Source organism: Mercenaria mercenaria, chromosome 7, assembly GCF_021730395.1.
Source record: "Mercenaria mercenaria strain notata chromosome 7, MADL_Memer_1, whole genome shotgun sequence".
In the NCBI taxonomy this organism is placed as follows: domain Eukaryota; kingdom Metazoa; phylum Mollusca; class Bivalvia; order Venerida; family Veneridae; genus Mercenaria; species Mercenaria mercenaria.
The window spans coordinates 24,228,438-24,239,051 of record NC_069367.1 but is presented as its reverse complement, the minus strand read 5'-3'; the positions used below and the strand labels follow the sequence as shown (position 1 = coordinate 24,239,051).

Genomic DNA, 10,614 nt, shown 5'->3' with positions numbered 1-10,614 from the left:
TAAATGTGCTACCCAATTAATTTATTAATAATTTTGATCGCTTACTATACATGACTTTCTGTGTCAGGCTTTGAGTATCAGGGACCACGGTGGAAATAAGAGGAAAGTTACTTTCTCTTTGTTGTGTTATCCCTGGTATTGGTGTGCACTACATGGCTCAGTTTGTATGTCATTGTGTTTTTGTTACTTGTTTAACTTTTAGCACTGTTCATGCATCTTAAATTGATAATGCTTTGTTTTATGTACACTTTTACCGGAATAAAGCTATCTATGTAGCTGTGGGAGTAACTCAAGCATCGGCAACTGTCTATGCAACTTTACAACCAGCTTTGCCAGCACAATAGTTACCACGGACACTAACAATATAGTGCCGCTGAACAGAGAGTGAAACTTAAACAACTCCAGAGATGAAGATAACCTTAGACATATGCAGTATACGTACACCTCTTTATAAAGAAGAAACATAGATCCTAAGTAAATATGTAGAGTCTCAAGGCATTAAAGACTACACACTAAACATACAGCAATAATACGATATCAAATCAAAAATTAATGAGATCATGCATTGTGACCAAAAGACAGAAAATAACACAAATATAAGATATAATAGGAAATACTTTTGGATCCACGAGCTTTGTACTCTCCACTCAGTCTAGGGATCAATATTTCCAGATACATGTAGAATGGGAATAATCAGTCACTTCATTTGATTTATAATTAAAATTGTATTGAAAATCTGATGATTTTTTTTTCGTTCACTCTTGTGCACATGCTTTGCCTATTATTTTAGTTCCTGAAAATCTGATGGCTATTATTTCAATTTGGCCAAAGCTAGCACTGATACACACAGATTATGAGTCATTAAAACATGCTGATCGGAAAAGGCTTAACTTGATTGGAATGGGCCTTATCTGCATCCTTTAAAAGTTCCGGCCTGGTGCAGTGGGCTAAAGCATTCAGGTCTGTTGTACCTTTTATAATGGGGAATAAACAGGACTGGTCATGGTTCAAATTCTGGTCTGCGCCTTACTTTTTTGTACTAAAATGGAGTCATGTAGATTGCAATGGCATGTCTTTGTTTGTTGTATTTGTGCTTCTGAATAGCATGATTGGTTGCAGTCAGATATGTATAACAGAACATGACAATTTTTTTAAAACAAAACTTGTAAGCGTGATGCAGAGTTTGAGAACCTGGTTTTCGTGGAATTTCCACATTGTTTACATTAAACGTTTATGAAAGTTCTGCATGTGAACAGATTTCTCAGGAACTTAGTCACTATCATACTGAATGCTTTCAAACTCCTTGTCAGTGTTCGGCATCATAAAAGGACCATTCTGAATTGGAAATGGAGTCAATATCCCTGACTAATTTTCTACAAAGTTTTACCCTTCTTTAACCTTTATCCCGCTACCGGCAAGTGAGTCTGCCTTTGCGACCAGTGCAGAAAGTGCAGGCTAATCATGGTCTGCACTGTTCGCTGTTCAGTCAGTAAATTTTCAGTGAACACCCCTCATTATAAATGGTATTGCCCAAATTGAATGATGGACCAATCCATTAAGGTAAAGGTTAAACTTAAAATATTTCAGTAAATCTTCTATATCTATTTTAAAGCTAGTATTATGTGAAAGTGTCTCAAATTGTCATGCAGGCTGTCACTAGACAGTCCTTGTTGTTTAAGGTCATTTCCACTTTTCTGTAGGAGCACTGTAGATATGGAAAATCAGTAAGAAAACCAATTCATCAGTACCGATTCATTTATAAGTGTTTGAGACATGTGAAAACAAATCAGTTTATTGAAGATTGTATAATTTTAGTATTTGTCAGAGTTAAAGTGTAATGTTTATTAAATGCCATTGTTGTTAATACAGTCTTAATGATCTTTGTCACTAATAAGTAATAACACAATGCAACTTTCTAGTTTAAATTCCAAGGATTGTTAAATAGAACAAATTGATCCAGATTTAGATTTCTAGAACATAAAAAAGAACAAAAACAATGAGCATCTTATGTAAAAGACAGTTGCTTTTCTTTTCAGTAAGCTAAAATTGAAGACCGGTTGAGTATATTGTGATTGTCCTATGACTATAGAGCACTTTTATGAGACATTTTTTTGTTTTATTTTGGAACATTTAACAACTGCATGCTTATTGAATAAGATAGTGGGGTCAAAGTCTTGTGACTTCCACCAAACACTGAAGAAAACAGAAGCCGTTGACTCAATAACTGAAGATATGAAAAGGACTCCCTCAGTAACTGAGGCAAGAGACCACCCGCTTATCTCAATAGGGAGTGCACAGATCTAAGGATCGCGGGGTCGCGAGTTTGAGCCCTGGGCGAGGCATATGTTCTCCGTGATGATTTGATAAAAGACATTGTGTCTGAAATCATTTGTCCTCCACCTCTGATTCATGTGGGGAAGTTGGCAGTTACTTGTGGAGAACAGGTTTGTACTGGCCCCAGGGACAGAATCCAGGAACACCGGTTAGATTAACTGCCCACTGCTACATAACTGAAAAACTGTTGAAAAACGACGTTAAACCCAAAACAACCAACCAAATCAGTAACTCAAGAGATAAAGGGAAGCAACTCAAAAATGTTTGGTATAAAGGGAACCAGCTCAGTAACTCATGGGCAGAAGTAAACCAACTCAATACTTTCTAGGGTAATGGGAACCAGCTCAGTAAATGTGGGATAACAAGGGAAGTAGCTCAAAAACTCACACGATAAAGAATGAAGCTGAAATTATTGGAAATTTATATCAAGAACAAAGTTAAGAATCCAAGAATCCGTAATTGGTAGGGTCGTGGTCACTGTTGCTGAAAAGCAACAGCATTGTGTCCTCTCTGCTATAGAAAGTGGAAGATTTAAAAGCTTTTAAAGCACATATTGATCAAAGTTTAAAGACTAAGTTAAATTAAATTGGCACAGAGAGTTATGAAATTTTGTGTGAATATTTATTTTGTAGCTACTAACAGCTCTGCAGCTACAAATTTTTGTAAGTATTGATGAGCTGTAAATTTATGAAAATTATGTGCTTTGGACATAAAAAGTGGATGAATAATACTTATTTTGTAATGCCAGTGTTTTATAATTGTAAAGTATTTATTTTTTTAAGCTTTATAGATCGTTTCTGTTTTCTGAAGTTTTATAGGTAGATCTTTAATATGTTTTCTGAAGTAATAATGGTCTGTTCTTAGGTCTTGTCTGAAGTAGAATAAATGGTCTTTTCTGAAGTTTATCAGGTCTTTTTTGAAGTAGTAATGTTTTTTTAGCTCACCTGTCACAAAGTGATCGCGCAGTGTCCATCGTCCGTTGTCCGTCCGTGCATCAGTCCGTAAACTTTTGCTTGTGACCACTCTAGAGGTCACATTTTTCATGGGATCTTTATGAAAGTTGGTCAGAATGTTCACCTTGATGATATCTAGGTCAAGTTCGAAACTGGGTCACATGCCAATAAAAACTAGGTCAGTAGATCTAAAAATAGAAAAACCTTGTGACCTCTCTAGAGGCCAAATCTTTCATAAGATCTTCATGAAAATTGGTCAGAATGTTCACCTTGATGATATCTAGGTCAAGTTTGAAACTGGGTCACGTGCCTTCAAAAACTAGGTCAGTAGGTCTAAAAATAGAAAAACCTTGTGACCTCTCTAGAGGCCATATATTTCACAAGATCTTCATGAAAATTGGTCAGAATGTTCACCTTGATGATATCTAGGTCAAGTTTGAAACTGGGTCACGTGCCTTCAAAAACTAGGTCAGTAGGTCTAAAAATAGAAAAACCTTGTGACCTCTCTAGAGGCCATATATTTCACAAGATCTTCATGAAAATTGGTCAGAACGTTCACCTTGATGATATCTAGGTCAGGTTCGAAACTGGGTCACGTGCCATCAAAAACTAGGTCAGTAGTCAAATAATAGAAAAACCTTGTGACCTCTCTAAAGGCCATATTTTTCATGGGATCTGTATGAAAGTTGGTCTGAATGTTCATCTTGATAATATCTAGGTCAAGTTCGAAACTGGGTCACGTGCGATCAAAAACTAGGTCAGTAGGTCTAAAAATAGAAAAACGTTGTGACCTCTCTAGAGGCCATATATTTCATGAGATCTTCATGAAAATTGGTCAGAATATTCACCTTGATGATATCTAGGTCATATTCGAAAGTGGGTCACGTGCCATCAAAAACTAGGTCAGTAGGTCAAATAATAGAAAAACCTTGTGACCTCTCTGAAGGCCATATTTTTCATGGGATCTGTATGAAAATTGGTCTGAATGTTCATCTTGATGATATCTAGGTCAAGTTCCAAACAGGGTCATGTGCGGTCAAAAACTAGGTCAGTAGGTCTAAAAATAGAAAAAAACTTGTGACCTCTCTAGAGGCCATACTTGTGAATGGATCTCCATAAAAATTGGTCAGAATGTTCATCTTGATGATATCTAGGTCAGGTTCGAAAGTGGGTCACGTGCCTTCAAAAAGTAGGTCAGTAGGTCAAATAATGAAAAAACGTTGTGACCTCTCTAGAGGCCATATTTTTCATGGGATCTGTATGAAAGTTGGTCTGAATGTTTATCTTGATGATATATAGGTCAAGTTTGAAACTGGGTCAACTGCGATCAAAAACTAGGTCAGTAGGTCTTGAAATAGAAAAACCTTGTGACCTCTCTAGAGGCCATACCCTTGAATGGATTGTCATGAAAATTGGTCAGAATGTTCATCTTGATGATATCTAGGTCAAGTTCGAAAGTGGGTCACGTGCCTTCAAAAAGTAGGTCAGTAGGTCAAATAATGAAAAAACGTTGTGACCTCTCTAGAGGCCATACCCTTGAATGGATCTTCATGAAAATTGGTCAGAATGTTCACCTTGATGATATCTAGGTCAAGTTTGAAACTGGGTCACGTGCCTTAAAAAACTAGGTCAGTAGGTCAAATAATAAAAAAACCTTGTGACCTCTCTAGAGGCCATACTTTTCACGGGATCTGTGTGAAAGTTGGTCTGAATGTTCATCTTGATGATATCAAGGTCAAATTTGAAACTGGGTCAACTGCGATCAAAAACTAGGTCAGTAGGTCTAAAATTAGAAAAATCTTTTGACCTCTCTAGAGGCCATATTTTTCAATGGATCTTCATGAAAATTGATCTGAATGTTCACCTTGATGATATCTAGGTCAGTTTCGAAACTGGGTCACGTGCGGTCAAAAACTAGGCCAGTAGGTATAAAAATAGAAAAACATTGTGACCTCTCTAGAGGCCATATTTTTCACGAGATCTTCATGAAAATTAGTGAGAATGTTCACCTTGATGATATCTAGATCAAGTTCAAAACAGGGTCACGTACCTTTGAAAACTAGGTCAATAGGTCAAATAATAGAAAAACCTTGTGACCTCTCTAGAGACCATATTTTTCAATGGATCTTCATGAAAATTGGTCAGAATTTTTATCTTGATAATATCTAGGTCAAGTTCAAAACTGGGTCACATGAGCTCAAAAACTAGGTCACTATGTCAAATAATAGAAAAAACGACGTCATACTCAAAACTGGGTCATGTTGGAAGAGGTGAGCAATTCAGGACCATCATGGTCCTCTTGTATTAAAGTTTAATAGGTCTTTTCTGAAGTAGTAAATTAAATGCTCATAGGTCTTTTCTGAAGTCACAAAGTAATGTTGTGTTTTTTTTCAAGTTTTTTAGGTTTCCTGTTTTCTGAAGTTTTATAGGTTTTTCTGAAGTTCTATTATGAAATTCTGAGAATACGAAGGTCAGAGTGTGTGGGATGCAGTTTCAACAAGATGATGTTTTTGACGTTTATTAAGAGATTGTCCAATAAGGTTCACAGGATATCCTGAATATTCAATATTAACAACAAACATGGAGATCCACAATTTTAAACTTATGCAATATCCAAATACAAGAAGTTCCTAAACACACTGGATGTCCAGATTTTACTTTTAAATAACTTTTAATTACAATATTTATGCGTTTATTCTCTGGAGGTCCAGAATAAAACTATAGTAACATGTAAATTCTCCGGAGATCCAGATAAACTATCTTAACATTGTTTTCTGTCTGGAGGTCCAGAATCAACTCACTTGAATGATAGAGTTTCACAACTCAAACTTCGAAACATCTAAATAACCAATCAGAATGTTACAATATGACTTTCATAGATGATTGGTTCATTGACACAAATAGTTCAAAATTATTGGTCAGATTTAATCACATAATACATAGCAGGACATGTTAGTAGCTAACTTTGTAATTACATAACTTAATTATCCTTAAACAGTATCTTTACCTTGAAAAGGCTATCTAAGCTTTCAGCCTAAAGGTATTTTGTGAAAAGGAAACAATGCTACAGTTTACTAGAGATCTATTACATGTCAGACTTAAATGCTTCAAGCAAAATTTTTAATGTACTCTTTTGTGATAGAACCTCTTAAAGGTCTGAATGTGACAATTTTACATTAGCTTTCAATCAGACAAGTGATTAACTTGATAAATTTGCCAAACTATAGAATTTATAGCATACTACTAAAGAATTTAAGAAATGTTTTATGGAATATGAATGTGTTGCTAAACCTTTGGAACAAAATAAATAATTGAAAAATGAATTCTACATATTCAAAATTCTGACTTTAAGACAAACATTTTAATACTAAACATGCCTATCAAATATTGAAAATTAAGAAAATGTGTACTTAAATCACAAATATATGTAACTTAATTATGATGCATTATATAATTTATCTAAGGAAAAATGTGCATCATAATAGTTCTATAAGTAAAAAATAAACGATAATCAGAAAGTATCAGAACTATCGTAGCTCTGCTCTTAAATATTTGGGAGTTTTATCTCCCTTTGTTTTATATTAAATTAAGCACTTGACTGAATATTATTTCACTTGAGTTTAAAATATAGGACACTTCAGAGGTTATAATGTGGAGTCGTAGGGTTCTCGTTTGTGAATTTGGTATAAATAGAAGTGTCTACGATTTACTAATTAATTAATTGCCAGACTGCGTTAGCAGGACATTTTCTTGTTACATACTTTAGGTACTCTGCGTTGTCTTCGGAAAGAGGTAAAGTGCATTAGGATAGGTTTATTTTACTTTAATATATTGTATCATTGAATCGTTATTTGATGAATGTTAAATAAGTGATACAAAATGTGGTCAATTTTGAGTTATTTTTCCTGTTTAATTTCTTCCTGTGTTGATAAATCTGCAAAAAAATGCACAAAGAAAGATGGTAAAAATTTTGTATAATGTTACTGCGTACTACTACATCATAAAGTACAAATGTGTAAAATTTTGTTTACGTGAAATGGATGTATTGTTATTATATAGAATTTGTGGACAGTTTTTACTTGTCATTTTAATACAGTGGACAGTTTTTACTTCTACATGAAAAGTAGTGATAGTTACTAACTTTAAGTAATTGCACAATAAAGACTTCTTCATGACATTCTGCTAATGGATGTACTTTATAATAAAATGAATACTTTAGTTACTTCTCCAGTTTTTATGTTCAACGATGAATTTCTACTTTATATATTTTAAAACATACTAGATTAAAACGGCAAGTCTTTTGAGTGATTTGTTTATTAATGTAAGATAATTTTTCATTTTAATTTCTTTTTGAAGTTAATAAGTCTCTTGAATGGTTCATATATTTATTATTAATAGTACAATGTAATGGAAAAAAAGCATGACTGTAAATCAGAAAACCATAGGAAAATGGTGTAAGGGTTTAAAGACCGCATTTGCATGATGTTGCTTAATTAGTATCATGCATGTGTGAGTAAATATTTTCCCTATGTTCACATGACAGATGATTGAGGTAATGTTATGTTTTAGGACAAGGAACATTAATAAGTTCAAAATTTAATACTTATGGGGAAAAAGATAATAGAGTATGGCGGATTTTTTTCTGTCCTGTTTGACAGATTTTCTTCAGTATTTATTACAGGCATATGTAAGACAAAAACTTAATTTTTAAGTGAATTAAAATTTAGACATTACTGTTTAAAATATATACAAATAAAACATTTTTAAAAAATATGGGCATGATATAATTGTGTCGTACATTTCTTACAGATGTAGCAATAGTGGGAAAGAATTATTTCTTCATAAAGAAGAAAATACTGTGAGTTCATTTAACTTTGCTATCAAACATCAAAATTTGTGGTTTAAACGAAAGTAATATTTCATTGTACTTTTAGACTGTGAAATTAACTATTATGTATTACAGTTTTATCGGTGAGTTGAAATTTCATTTTATCTGAGAATTGATGCAACCAAGAAATTTGTGAAAGATAATCTCACACATTGATAGGATGGGTAATTTGAACTGATTTTATAGTATTATTTAATTTTGGTAAACTCGAGTACTCACCAGTGTTCTAATATATGACTCTTAAAGATAAAATTTATAAAGTTGTGTTTAATGATCAATGAAAGGATAGTTTCATAATTTATGGTGGTTGTAGAGTTAATTTATGTGCTTAGTTTTCATATAGCTTGCATACTCTATTTAAAATGACATGAGTTGTAATTTGAAATGTTAAGGGTTTAAGAGGTTGCTTTTATGTTTTGTATATTTGAATGTAGTATTGTAAAGTTTATTTTATTGGTATTTTGTTATAAATTTTATGATACTAAGAATTTCTGAAAATGGATTTTTAACTGCTGAATATTGAGTTAAAACGGAGTGATTTTTAAAGGATGTAAATGGTGTCGCTTACATTCCAGCCAGGTATGTAAGGTTATATATTCTAATATGCTTTTCTCTGTTAAAACACCCTTATGCTAGAATGACGTCACGTTAACGCACGGTGACGTCAATGTTTTTGTTGCAACAAAGAAAGAGCGCTATGCAGTAACTATATTTTATCTACTGTTTTAGATTAAGGGCATATTAGAATCGAAATAATTTATACCAAAACCATGTTTTATCACTATTTATACACTTGGGCGGTAATACGTCGTACAAATGATTTCACTCGAGCTGCGTCCTCATGAAATTATTACGCCCGACGTATAACCGCCCATCGTGCATAAATAGTGTTAAAACACTCTTTTGCTATAAATTATGGTTAAGAAAAAAAGTGTGTTTCTAAATTAATGTTTTTCTGAATAAAAATAGGGTTCATCATCGGTTAGTAGGATTTTTCACATTTAGCAATTAGGGATTTACTCATAACACAATGTGCATTTGTAACATTGGATAAATTATCCATTAATTATTGTTTTTCTCAGATTCCTTTGTTAATATTTACTAGATTCCAAATATTGAATATGCAGTTCTCTTTTCTCTATAATATGTCTTTTAAAGAAAATACGTGTATAATATTAGTTGAAAGAAACCCATTTTGATTGTCAAAACAGAATTTCTCATTTGATTAGAAGATGGCTATAATTGAGGTACATAAATTAATTTGTTTCACTTGCATAATGTATGTTATGTCATGATTTTAATTACCCAGCTCAAAATTGGATTTTAAAATACATTATACATGAATAGATAAGAGGCTAAGTGAAAGTGTTTTACTTTATAAGCATTATATAGTCGCCTACAGTTTATATAGTAATAAAGGGAGGTAATGTTGTTTAACATAATATTATTTCAAATGACCATTTATATCTATTAGAGGAGTTATGGCCCTTTTATTTATTTGAACGGTATAGAAGAACCATCTGAAAAGCGTTTGATATATCATTAATAATTTTCTTTTAACTATTGTCATATTTGACATACAGCATTATATTTTGTACTGGACTTAAAATATTTGGAGAAAATATATCTTTTTTTTTTCCCAGCTGATTTTGAACCAGAAAATAAACTTTTTTCTATTGTTCAATTTTTTACATCCTCTAAACTGTAACCCTAATAAATTAAAATCCTGTGTCAAACCTAAAGATAAATTCCTACTATGGAAGGTAATCCTTCTAACTGGATACTCTTAAAACTGAACTTAAGCTGGTGCTAAAACTGAACTTAAGCTGGTGCTAAAACTGAATTTAAGCTGGTGCTAAAACTGAATTTAATCTGGTGCTAAAACTGAACTTAGGCTAGTGGTAACACAGAACATAGGCTGATGGTAAAACTGAACTAAGGCTGATGGTAAAACTGAACTTAGGCTGATGGTAAAACTGAACTTAGACTGATGGTAAAACTGAACTTAGGCTGATGGTAAAACTGCTGCTTATTTCATTATCTCTTTTGAACAGATTCTGCAAATATTTTGCTTGGCTGCATTACAAGCTAAATATAGATTTGATGAAGCTGTTCTATGGCCTAGGGTTCTCCTGTATTTCTTTTAGCAGAATTGCATTGTCGAAAGTTGAAAGTTTAGAAATTAGCATCTCTCCATTACAAGCTGTATGTACTAAAGCACTGATCACAAAATATTGGGCAAGATTTGCACATGGGTGGAAAATTTATCTGACCATATGTTTTGCAGAAGCAAATCTTTCTTCGTAAGAACCTATATGCAGCCAGTGCAAAATTTGCTTATTGTGGAATTTTTGCATGTAGTAGGACCAGGTGAGAATTCGCTGCTTTGCAAATTTGCCTGCACAGGCTGTATTTATGCATCATGTGAACAGGGCTTGT

At 33.2% G+C, this 10,614-nt stretch overlaps 1 protein-coding gene across 4 annotated transcripts in view; it reads left to right on the top strand.

The window, feature by feature from the left end:
- Nucleotides 1–6,970: 6,970 nt before the first annotated feature.
- Nucleotides 6,971–10,614, top strand: part of LOC123555995 (ATP-binding cassette sub-family C member 5-like) — a 66,742-nt gene continuing 63,098 nt past the window's right edge. The window contains exon 1 of one of the 4 annotated variants that reach the window (XM_053547797.1): nt 6,971–7,079. The gene's annotated coding sequence lies outside the window, so the exon portion shown is untranslated. Of the gene's footprint in view, nt 7,080–8,315; nt 8,340–8,542; nt 8,755–10,614 lie in introns of those variants that run through there. The other 3 variants (XM_053547798.1, XM_053547796.1, XM_053547795.1) reach the window with 3 other exon arrangements.